The sequence below is a fragment of the Natrix helvetica genome (genome assembly GCF_964273705.1).
Source record: "Natrix helvetica genome assembly, chromosome: Z".
NCBI classification, from domain to species: Eukaryota; Metazoa; Chordata; class Lepidosauria; order Squamata; family Natricidae; genus Natrix; species Natrix helvetica.
In genome coordinates, this window is record NC_138554.1 from 68,377,781 (window position 1) to 68,391,459 (window position 13,679).

Sequence of the window (13,679 nt, forward strand, 5' to 3'; positions counted from 1 at the left end):
GCTACAGGCGCCAAGTCGTAAAATGATTTAAACATCAAAATCAGCTCTTTAAGAAAGGCATTCATTTCTTCAGCATATTTTTGCCATTAAAACAATCAGTCGTGTAAAGTGATATCATTCTCATCTTAGTACTAATGCCATCTCTTTGCTAAGACCATACTGTTTACCGAAGTCTGTAAAGTCAGCCTTGACTAGTTTATAATAAAAGTATAAATCAACAAAATAAATGGAATAATTGGGTATGGGTTGGGTCCTTTGGATATGAGGCTTTAGATTTCTACTAGGTATAAAATACAAGCTTTAATTCCTTGTAGAGTGTTAAAACACCAAATTTATTCCCCCATGTTAATATATGTTAATATATTCCCTCTTCACTTAAATTATAGTAATTATTTCCAAAATTGCAAATATAATGAAAACAGTTGTTTTAATATTCATATATCTCCTGCTCATCTTTTCACTCTTATCTCCATCAATAGATAAATACACAAATCAAGGAACTATATTTGTAATATCATTCTTGTTCTGCAAAGCCATCATCAATAAAAAAAACTTTTGCTTAAACATTGCAGGATTTTCAAGTATGCTGACATACTTTTATATAAAGTTTTATATCCAGTTCAACCTTTAAGTAATTGCTGTGTTTATAAGAGACAGGCTTCTATATCCCCCATTTAATCCCCATCTATAAATTTTAAGAGCAAATGCCATTAAACTCCAAGTGAGCAAGGTCTAATCTACATATACAGACACTAGAACACTCTTAGATGCAGCAAAATGGAAACTACATGCTTTCACCTTAACAACAAACTAGCATATGAAGCACTGAAGATCTAGTTAAATAATTTATTTCACTATAATCTTCATCCAAAGTACTTTAGAGTAACATTGGACCAGACTCTCTTCAATAAAATACATCTAGAGAGTGCAATGAAAAAATCAATACTAAGAACAACATACTCCAGAATTTATGTGAAATTAAATGGGGAGCTTCAGCTGCCACCCTTAGGTAATCAGCACAAGGGCTGGTCTATTCCACAGCAGAATACCGTGCCCTTGTATGGCTGAACAGCTATTCATACTAGTAAGTTAAACACAGACTCAATGATACCATGAGGATTATAAGCAAATGTATTAAAACCTTTCCAACTTGCTAGCTTCCTTTTCTGAGACTTATAGGACTGCCAGTTTTACAAAGGAAAGATGCACTAGTGAGAGAATACAGAAAAATTATGAACAACTCACTCCTACTAGTGCCGACTTTCCTCCTTTATCAGCTGGAAGACTCAAGGAAGCCTCCACTGGCACTTGCACAACATCTGTGCAACAGCTTTTATATTGATTTCCAATGGAAAGCCAAATGGGTCGCTGAATGCCTACATAGGAAGACCTATACATAACCTACAAAAAAGGTGCCAGGCTTTGAACTATCACGTCAGCAACAGACAATCCTGAATACGATTTACACCTCACATGGCATCTGCCAGGAGTCTCTGTGTAAAAGTGGGATAGCATCCTCCCCTCAGTGTGATTGTGGGTTTCCATGTCAAACTGTGTGTGTGTGTGTGTGTGTGTGTGTGTGTGTGTGTGTACCGGTATGTACACCATGTGTATGTGCGTATGTGTTTGTGTATGTATAGCATGTAAGATATGCCTTATGCCAAATAAATAAATAACTGAAGAACATGGGGATAATGGTGTTGCAGTAGAGTGGGCTTGCCCATTTCAGACTATAAGTGCTCAAGTGTATTTTTTCAGTATGTCAAAAAAGAATTAAAAAATAAATAAATGTTATTTTAAATTAACACTTAAAAGGGATCAGTCTCAACAGATTTCTCTTGTCATTATAGGCAATATCTGGGTTATGGATCAATCAATATTTCACAGTCCTAAGCAAGCAGGAAACCTCTCACCAGTACCTCTCCATGTTACTTTGTCAAAAATAGATCTAGAAAAACTATTGTCTGGTTCCCAACTGATTATCGCATTTATGCTTTACAACCATTTAATAATTTCTAACTACATGACCACTTAGTTGAAGGTTATAATCCTCCTACACTTTTTAACAAGGTAAAGTTGTGGTAATTATAAGTTCTATACAATCATTGCTATTTACTTCAGATATTGTCTTGTGAAGAGAAAAGAAATAAGAATGAAAAATGAGAGGGGGTGAAGCAAACAACCAAGCAAACTAATTTTGTATCTTGTAGACTTCTAGATCCACAGAATTTCATAATTGTCTTGCAATGGCCTTCACCCTTGGTGCTTTGGAGAAGTAGTGCTGAGCTATACTGCTAAAGGCTGTTCTGAAATGTCAGACTTTTCCCCAAACATCTGGACTTTTCCCTTTCCTTTCTTGTGTTCATCTGTGGAAAAGCTTTTTTTCTTAGATAGTTATTTTAAGTCTAAGATGATCAGGACAAACTGTTATACTTTTGTGGACAAACTGACATATTAGGAAGACAGGAAGAGCATTTTGTCAAAACCCATCCTAAATTTCAATAAAGTACTTAAATTCTCTCAAATTATTTGTGAGGTGGTTCAGATACTTGATGTAACATTTCATGGAAAATACGTTAGCTACTCCTTTTCCATTCATATCCAGAATAAATCTCCAATAAAGATTCTCTGCCTTGTAATACCAATATTACAATGTAGTAACAGTAAAGATTACTTGAGTCAGGGCTGCAGTGATTCATTTGATTGCCTGGCACAGTTGAGAGCTTTATGGACCATGATATAATACCGTAACACCACAAGAAGTCCCCTCCCACTTTTTGCAGGTTTGGAAACTTTGTTGCTGTATAAAAGAAAAAAAAATGTGCTTCAAACCTGGCAGAATCTGTGTGCCTGTTTTATTTTTTATCAAATAAAGAAATGCATATTTTCTTTAAAAAGAAAAGAAAAAACAATGAATTACACAAGTTTTCTGTTTTCCTGCCAAAATCCAGTTTTGTGGAATGGAAAACTGAGGTTTTTGTTAAGCCTAACAATGCTTCTTTGGACATGAATTACAAGAAATAATTATTTTAGAAGTAATATACTTTTTGACTTATTTTTAATTTTATAAATGACTAATTTTACTCTTGTAGAAGTTCTTGGCAATGCAAAATAGATATTTTTTTATTAACAAGTTTTATTGGTTTTTACAATTTTTTTCAAGGAAAAAGGGTTAAAAAGGGTATAGAAAATTTTGACAGCTACATCGTGCGGGGGAAAGAAGTCCCCCCAAATCTCACAACTTTTACAGAGAAAAATAGAAAAACATCAACATTTGAATAGATATTAGCAGTTTTGGGTTTAACACTAAATCATCAATATATTTCAATCATTTTTGTATCACTTCCATAAAGGTACATTGTAACAACAATTGCAATAATGTTTCAAATCACTTTTGTGACCTGAGTCTTCTGGTTGTTGCATCCTCCCCCCCCCCCCATCCACTGGCAGAGCCTCAGCCCCTCCCTCCTTCATCTCTTGTGTACCATCCCCTATTTCATCTAGGAGAGCATTATGTTTTTTAGTGAAAGCCTCCACCTCCACAACTGTGTTAATTCTAATTCTACTGCCCTCCCAGAAAATCAGCATGCCTTCTGGCAATAACCACCTGAACCAGACCCCTTTATTATTATTATTATTATTTTGCTAAAGAGGAATATTTCTTCCTCTTATCTCTTACTTTCTTTGGAATCTGTTTAAGAATGGTTATTTCTTTATCTTTGAATGTTAATGGTCCTCCCCTTTGAACTCCTAGAACCTCATCTCTTGTAGTCTTTCTAAGGAATTTAACATGAACTTCCCTTGGAACATTGTGTGTTCTAGAGTATGCTGAGTTGATCCTGTAAATCAGGTCAATATCCCACCAGAGCTGCTGTTTATCTCTTTTAATGTATTCAGCTAGGATTGTAGTCATAATCTCCTTAAGATCTTCATTCTCAGTTTCTGGCAAGTTTTGAAATCTAAGGAAAAAAGACATCCTTTCAAATTCCATCTTTATCATATGGTTTTCAAATTCTGTATTGCCCCTCTGGATTGTCCTAACCTCCTCCCTCATCCCAACCGCACCCTCCTCCAGTACATCTATTCTCTGTTTATTTTGTGTGGTTTGTTGTTGTGTTTCTCTGAGCTGATCGTTTAGGTCTGTCAGTTGTTTTTTCAATTCGTCCTGTCCCTTTAAGAGAGATTGAAGCATTTGGTGAACAGATAAGTCCTTTGTACTCTCTTCAGGCGCTTTAGGTTGTAGAAATGACACCAATGGTGTCTGTTGCATAATCAGGCTGGACGTAGAAGATGTTGGGGCCGAAGAGGCCTTGCCAGGCGGTAGTTTTTTAGGATCCATCATAAACCTCAGAGAGAGTTATGCGTCTATACAAAGAAATGGCATCTGTGGAGAAGCACAGCCGGGAGAGATCACAAGGCCGGCAAATCCAGAAGGGAATAAATCTTCTAATGCAGTCCAGATCAAACAGATGAATCAAAATATTCCAAATCCAAGGGAAAAGTGTATTTAGAGAGGCTCCTGGAGATCTCTGTGGTGGAGACTAGTTCAGAGCCATAAAATCTTCCAAGAGAGGAATCTCATTCATAAAGACAAAGAAGAAGGAGGAAGTTGGCCATCTTGGTTCAGCCTTTACAGGAGGTCAGGAAACAACAAGTCCAAAGTTCCCAAACATAGTTTAGCGAAGAGTCAGTTCAATCATCCTTTCTCTCGCAATTGTGGTCAAAAATCATTCTCCCATTGTTTAGAGGAAGTGAAAGTAAGTTTTTAACTCTCTCTCTCTCTTATGAGAGGGAGAGATTTTGCAAGTGCCGCTTTTCCGAGGGGGGTGGAAGGTTGAAACAAAGTTCTAAGAAAACTGCAGTTCATCAATTGAATAGAACAGTAAAAGACTTGGGGAGACTTCCCACCTCACTGCACTTCAGCTGTATCCTTCAAATTGATTATTTCCTTCCAGGCTCCGCTCGGTGAAGACACGCAGCGGCATGCAGCACCGCCACGCACCTCCCACACTTCCCGGCTCCTGGGGCAAAGCTGGAGACCCCCCGCGGCTGCTGCTGATCCAGGGGGTCCCAGCAAGGCACCCTGTGCACCCCAAAAGGAGCCCACCGAAAAGACGAGCAGCGGACATGCACGTCCGTCGCCTTTGGGGACCGGAAGTCATCTCCTCCAAAATAGATATTTTTTCTTAATATTTAGTTTTGATATTGTGATTGGTCTTTATACTGTTTTTCCTTAATCTGATAAACATCATTGTTATTTCAATCATATTTGAAGTATATAGTGCTGGACAAATAAATATAAAACAGATACTCAGAGTTGTGGTTCCTGGAGTACATTCAACCCTAGGGAAAATAGATATAGCCTCAAAGAAGAACAATAGTAAGACAAAACTACAGAATAATCTTATTAACTATGTTTACTTTTAATTGCTTTTCAAGAATAAATACAAGCAAGTTTGATTCTTATTCAGTGCCCACCCACTAGTACTTTGCATGTAGCCCTTGCAACACTAAAAATTAAGCAAAAAGAAAAGTATGTCTATCATTTTTGTTCAGCTCAATTCTTTTAAGTAACAGCAGGCCTAGAATTATTTTCCAAGGGTATACTATATATCTAGTCCTACTACCATATGCTTGTATCATCTCCCTTGTTCAAATTCAATGCATGTACAGTTCATTTCAAAGGGAAACAGCAACAGCTGTGGCAGAAATATAAGGCTCTAGAAGAAACATTGAATTTAAAGAGTTTCAAATATATGATGCCAAATTTTTGCTTTACAGAGGAAGCTTTATATAATCAAGCTACTCTGATAGCCAGTTTGAAGTCTACTGTTTCATTTTTGAGTGGCAGATTAGTTGAATATTTGATCAGATTCCAGCTAGTATCTGCCCTTTTCAGTGAAAGCTTTAGTGATGAAAAAGAAGCATATCTCTAGTCCACAAACTATATGAAGGAACTATATTTACTTGAATAAGAACATAGGAAGAATAATGTAATAGTATATAGTAATAATCGGAATATAGAAATAATAGAATATTAACACAGGAAGAAGCTATATGGCATAATTCAGCAAAATTTCACTCTTTTCAAGAGCAGATCCATAATCAACAATTATTAGTTTCCTTGTTCCATTAGTTTCCATTGCTCCTTATCCTGCCCTCAGGTGCTTTGGAGAATAGCTTATCTTTCTTTGTGGCAGCCCCTTAGGTATTGGAACACTACTATCATGTTACCCCTAGTTCTTTTTATTAAACCGGACACATTTTTTACATCGTTGCAACCAAAACTGGATGCAGTATGGGTTGTTTTCCCTTTGAAAACCATGGAATCCTTCTCAAGCTCTCTCTAAGTATTGAAATTAGCTCTCTTAAAGCCCAAGACTCTAGTTTGACTTTGTTCTATTGCTTGTCCTTGGATAATGTTGAATTCCTATATTGCATGATCACTCGCCTCCAAGGTTCCTGTAATTTCAACACCTTCTATCCTAAATCATCTCAGTTAGTGAGATTTAAGTCCAATATGGCTGATCCCCTTGTTCCCTTTTCTACTTTTTAGGAAACAAAGTTGTCTGCTAGGTTTGTTAGGAACCTGTTGGATCTTCCACTTGGTGCAGAGTTTGTCTCCCAGTTGATGTCAGAGAAGTTAAAATCCCCATTACTATTGTGATGTGCTTCCTACATACCTTATTTAGCTGCCTAGCAAAAAGAACATCTCATAAATTTAATTAGCAGTAAAAATATATTTTTGAATATATTTCAGTTAAGTAGAACCAAATTTTATTCTCAAAGGTTTTTGCGATTCATTTTATGCAGACTAATTTATCCTTAAGGAAAAAAATCAGTTCTAAATGTGAGAGTGATATTAGGGTGTCTTATTTTTGCAATACATAACCATAGTTATGGCAGTACTAATTTTATGCAAATTATATACATTATGAGTAAATAAAATGTTGTAAGAGATTGGAAGATTTTTTTTCACTGAACATTAAATATATGTTTAACTTGTCATCTTCCTACCCAGATAGACTTGTCAAATATGCAGGGGTTTTTATTGCACATGCAAGATATATATATAAAGAAAATCATTACTAAATATATAATTATATTTTAAAAATCATTGAAGCAAAATATGGTGTGGTTTATAATGGCACACAAGAGTTGACAAATATATGTTTATGATGTTGAGGAAAAAGTAAAAACTCTTGCTTATCAGAAAATCTTCCCCTGTATATTCAATTGACAGGTACTGATCTGTAATGCTTAGTACAACCAAAAGGCCAAGTTATTAGAAAAGTCACTATGTTTACTGAATTGTGTTCAAAATGATGTGAAAAATTCCTGTCAAACTGCTTTCTTCACTCAATTGCAGGAACTCATTTCAGCAAATATACTTTTATGCTAGTATTTTATTTTAATGTTGCATAATGTTATTTTAATGTTAAATAACATTCTGTTTTCTAATTGCAATCCAATTTAATGTTATTTATTATTTAAAATCAAGCAACCCTTGTCTATAAAACAAGAGTTCAGAAACTTACCCTTAAAGTTATTGAAAGTGATTGAAAGCAAAGAAACTTTAGTAACTTAATTATCAGTATTTCTTATGAGAAAATTATGATATTACATTTTTCTTTAACTTCACCATACATATTATTGTAAAACTAACATCTATAGAATATTGATCCAGGATGAAGACATCAATCCTAAAATGGAAGCTATATTGAAAATTGGCAAGACAGCCATTTTTTGAGCATAATCTCACAAAAGTAAGGTAAAGTTAGTCCTGTATTGGAAATCCATTATAAGGTGACTGGATCCATTTTCCATGGCAGTTGTTAAGCAAATCAAGTGAATAATTCACGGTTAAAAATAAACCCATTCTTCTTAATAAGCATTTTTGCAAAAAAAAAAAAACTGACAAAGAAGTTGCAAAACATGATCATATGACCATTGCATGCTGAAACTGGTCATAAATGCAAGACAGTTGCCAGTATCATGTGATTTCAGGGAAATGCAACATTTTGAAACAGCTGAAAGTGCTTTACAGGTAATAAAGCACCCATTTCAAAGCAATTATAAATCCAAATGACTATAAAACAATCAGTTGCAAGTCAAGGACAACCTGTAATTGTTGATTAATCAAGATTATTTATATTGAATGAAATGTAATGCCTCCAATGTTATAACTCACCAATAGATGGCAGCACCAACCCACTAAAATCTCTACATTAGACTGTGTTCTTCATCTATTCTTTCACTTTAGTTGGTGGAAGTTACTATGAGAAAAGACTGTTCTGTTTTCTTTGTGAAATGGAAGCCTGAGGTGAGTAAACACTGTTCCCGCATTTTAATCTATGGATCGTGGTTGAATTTTTGATTGCCAAAAGAGTCCCTCCAATTGAAATTATCTGCTGAATACAAGTTGTTATAGTGCTGATTTTGTTGATATCAGTACTGAGTTACTGGGTCAAAAATGGTAAAGCTGATAAAGCTGAATGTGTTATTGAGAACAAGGCAGATGACCTGTGAAGTAATCAGTAGCCTTACATGAGAAAAGTTTAACTGATTAAAGACAATTGATCCTTAATTAAAATTCAATTTTTTAAAAAAATATGTCAGTCATATTATTGATGTTCTTCAGTATTAGAGAGCTTGTACAAATTTCACTGATAATAGTGTCCATCGAATGGTGGGGATAAAATGACGAAGTAAATACTGCTAACAAAAAAGCTCATTTCAAGGATTAATTTCCTATTTCATTTATTAAATTCTCTTATTTAAACTAAAGGAGCCAGGAAGATTTCTGAAGGATTGCAAGAACCCGATGTGTGATTTGAAGAAAGGCAGAACTGTATTCTCACTGTGCTTCAGAAGCCTCATTTTCCAAATAGTGACACTTAGACATCAGCTTGGGAACATAAGGGCTGCATGGCTTGGACAAGGAATGGGAGATCAATGCCGTGGCTTGGAGGAGCAAGACCGTGTGAGACAATAGTGTAGGGCTTGAGACATAATGTCTCAATCACAGTCATGGTGTAGTGACTGAAGTAGATGCCTAGGTAGCTGTAACACCTGACAGAGATTATTGAAGCCCTTGAACTCGACATTAGCTCCAACATCAACTTTGACAAGTACCATAATGCAGGGCAGCCAAAAGGGCATGGATCAGTAAAGAAATACGGGGCAAATTTAAGTATTCCTGAAGTCAGAAGCACAGCTCTACTGGGTAGGTGCCTGAGGCTTCCCAGAGTGTGTCAGCTTTTCAATGCGCTGCTGGGCCAGACTGGGTCAGTTGCCGCTTCCAGAGGGAGCTGTGGATTTGTGCCATAATGGAGCATCTCTCCAACTCATGCATGCCTGCCACAGGCCTCTCTCAACCCCAAGGCACCCCCACATTCCTTACCAGCAATTCTCTCAATTTAATGACCTGTAATTCTTGCTTAACAACAGCAACTAGGAATGTCAATGTGGCTGATTACATATCCCGCTTTAAGATTACTTCACTTAGCAACCAAAATTTCTGTCCCAGTTTTGGTTGAAAGTGAAGGAGTAGCTGGAATTTACTATTAGAAAACAACTGAGGCTGTTTTTAAGCTGATGCATATTCTCCACTGAAATCAATGGCAATTAATTCAGTTGATCTCCTTTCATACAATGTAGCTGCATCCCAAAAGCAATCCACTCCAGCAGACACTCATTCTTTTGAGGAAAATAGTAAAGTGGTTTATTAAGGGCTAAACAGTACGGAAGAACTAATAAAGAATGGCTCTCTAATTAAGATTTTAATTTTGCTGAAGAACTTCTCTGTTTCATATTTAAGATGAGCATTATCAAGACTGAAAAGGTTACAGCTTGGTAGATCAATGCTGATATTTGCCAAAGATGCTACTATTTTTTTCTATAGATATAAATAATCTCCAATTGTCCATATCCTTTGTACTATTACAGTCAGATAAATTTGCTTATTCAGAATGCCTTCATGACTTTCAGTTCATATCAAGGCATCCTACCATCTTTGTTTTTGCTTTATTAAGCCATACACCCTTTCCTTGGAAAAGTCAGATATACACCTTAAAATACCATTAATTCAAACATTTGAACAGTACTTACTAGTTTAGCTGAGCCCTTTGTCATATTTTTTAAGACCTGTCAACATTTTAGCCATAAAGTTGTTTACAGCTCCACAGGTTACCTCCTAGTAAAAAATAATGTAGCAACGTATACATAAAGCCGCTTTCTTGTAATACACTTGTTTACATAAATCTCAGAAAGGTCAATTTTAATTATCCATGCAAAATAATTTTCAAAATGGAACCACAATTTGTAATGACATTGCATAATATTGTTTAAATCAAATAATAATGAAACCGAGGATAAAGAACAAAGGAAAACTGCAAATTCAGTGTTACTTTGTTCTCAATCCATGCAAGTGTGATGGGTAATATAAAAATGTGATAAATGCAAACTAAAATAAAATAAAAAAATAGTTTCTAAAATACAATTAGGCAGGCATCCAGATGAGGCAAGCTGAACTATAGAGGCTGAGCATTGCACTGTGGGGGAAATGATTTAAAGTGCAATGACATTCTGTCTTTTGTGTGGTTTTCAACAAGACCAAAAGAATCTATTGTCAGGGCATTACATTGTCCTCCCAGAGTTCCAAAGAAAATGACAAAAAAAAAAGAGGCAATGCTTTTAAGGAAAATGTATTAATTCACCTTCTCAGCAGCCCTGCATTTTTGTGAAGAAGCAAACCATTCTTGTATACAGCATTTCAAGAGCATCCCAAATCCAATACCTATTAGATATTCAACTAATGTAATTAAAGAAATGGGCTTTTAAAAATATCATTTGGAAGATATGTAGCATTGGGTTCGGGAGATGTAACTCTGCATGTAGATGAAACTGCAAATTGAATATGATAATTAAAAATGGGAAAATGTATTGTCTATTAGAAATATTCCTTCCAGCTATTTAATAATATGGAACCCTTGACAGTGTATTCAGCAGTGTGGCTTTGTGCTGGGAGAAATTTCATGATTTGTTATATAAACAAATAAAGTTTTTGCAACTACCAGAGACTACCAAATATTGACTGCTGCTATATTTTTGTTGTCAAATACTTTCATGCAGAAACTATTGAAAAACCATTGGATCTTAAATGATGTTCAATATCAATTTTCTCATCATATATTACTTTAGCCAGATAATATTAGGGAAAACTCCTTTTTTATTTCTGTAGTGAGAAATACTGAAGAGAACTAGAAAAATGGGAGGAAAATGCAATACAACTCTGATTTTAAAAAAATGGAAGTTGGTCCAATATTAAAAAAAGAATGGGATACTATGGATATTTTAATTGAGTTGTAAATTCATGATGATAAATTCAAAACTTACGCTATTAATAAAGCAACCATAATATCCTGAATGACTATAGACCCATTGCACTGATATCTATAGTGATGAAGTACTTTGAGAGACTGATGTTACAATACCTCAGGTCGTGTTTTGAACCAAATTTTGATCAACACCAGTTTGTTACAGAAGCAACAGATCAACAGAAGAAGTCATCACCTCTGCTCTACATACTGCACTGAGACACTTTGAGAAATCTGGGAATTATGTCAGAATACTTTTTATAGGCCTTTAATTCTATCTTACCAGGCATTCTCATTGAAAAGCTGACTGACCTGAATTTCCTTCCCTTCACTTGTGACTGGATCAAAGACTTCCTAAATGACCATCCACAAACAGTAAGGATTGGGTCGTTGACATCTTCCACCCTGAAGCTCAGCAAAGGCTCCCCTCAGGGCTGACCGCTCAGCCCCTACCTGTACACCTGTATAAACATGATAGAATATCCTCAAGTCCATCTAACATAATAATAAAGTTTGCAAATGACACAATGGTGCTGGGGGCTCCTAACTGGAGGGGATGAATCAGCATACAGGGAAGAAGTCCATAAGGTATCCACATGGTGTTCAAAAAACAGCCTACATCTAAATACTAGCAAGACGAAGGAGATGTTGCTGGATTTCTGGAAGCACAGAGAAGAACCTAACCCACTGTATACTTAGGGGGGCTGTGTGGAGAGGGTTTCCTCTTTTAAATTCTTCGGAGTGCTCATTAGTCAAGATCTCACCTGGAAAAATGTCCCTGGTAGTTAGTAAGGCTCAACAGAGACTTCATTTTCTTATAGTCCTGCTGAAAAATCAGGTAGAACAATGGCTGATAACTTCTTTCTAATGGTCCATTGCGAGGTCTTGCTGTTTCAGTAGAGTAAGGAAGATATTTAGGGATAATTCACACCCTGACCAGTGTATCTTTTCACTTTTATCATTGGGCAGAAGACATCAAAGTATAGCCAGCCGGACAAACAGATTTAAAAATAGCTTCTACCCAAGGGCTGTCAGATTCCTAAACACAATCACAATCATTCCATGTACATATAGAAACGTATGACTAGCTTTCCCCTCCCACCCCAATTACTTGTATAAGAATTATTCTCTATACCATTCATGTTGTCATTTTATTTTCTGTTATGGGTTGCACCAGTAGAGGCTAAACCAATTTCGTTGTATACATGAATAAAGGCTTGTATTATTATTATTGTTGTTGTTGTTGTTTTTATTGAGTAATTTTTATTAAAAATGGTGGTGTTCATTTCTGATTGAAGATGTAAAAAAATGCTGCAAAACAGAAAGTCCTGATTCCTGGAAACGCTGATACCATGCTGCAGTGTAGGAATCCCTGAGAGAATAGGACATTGTTTTTTTTTCCAATTCATTCAAGGTACAAGAGTTTATATACACATCCAATTTGTCCCAATCCAGGTATGAGCCAGTAACATTTATTGAGGGCAGAAATGTATGAATTGGTTCTGCTTGTCAAGAGTATACTTTTGCCTGCTTGTCAAGAGTACATTTTTTTCCATTTATACCAGCTTAAATAATGATATTGTGTAGACCTTAATTATATCTTCATTTTGTAAAGATTGATTTCATCCTGTGCTTCATTTCTTTGTAGCCATATATTCCATTATTGCTTTGTATTAGCCAGCAAGATTAATGGAGGCGACACTGAGGTAACCAAAAGCCCTTTATTAACTTCAAACAGGCAACAGATCTGAACCACAATAACTTCAGCCCCACGCTCTGCCTGACACCTATTTATACTTGAGCTGCAAGCAGAGCAACCAATCAGCTCCCTGCAAAATTCCCGCTTTAGCCAGGCACGTCTTAACCAATGGGAGCTGTCCTCCGGTTACCAAGCTGACAGGTCGTAAGTTGAGGACCTGGCGCCGGTCATAGGTTAAGGACTTTGTGCTGGTCGTAAGCAATTATTTACAGAGGTAGAAATGTCAAAGCTAATTTCACTGTGGGCTAATAAAAATAAAGGTAAAGTAGTTACTACAGGTCTTACTCCACTAGTCGTTGCCAATTGTGGGGACGTTGCTCATCTTTATTTCAAGGACATTGAGCCAGCACTGTCCAAAGACATTTATGTGGCCATGTGGCCAGCACGACATCATGGAGTACTGTTATCTTCCTACCAAAGTGGTATCTATTTATTCACTTCTTTTTATATGCTTTCAAATTGCTTGGTTGCTGAGGACAGGAGTTCACCCTGTCACATGACACTCACTGTTGAACATGAGCTGTTGGCTTTCAAACATCTTA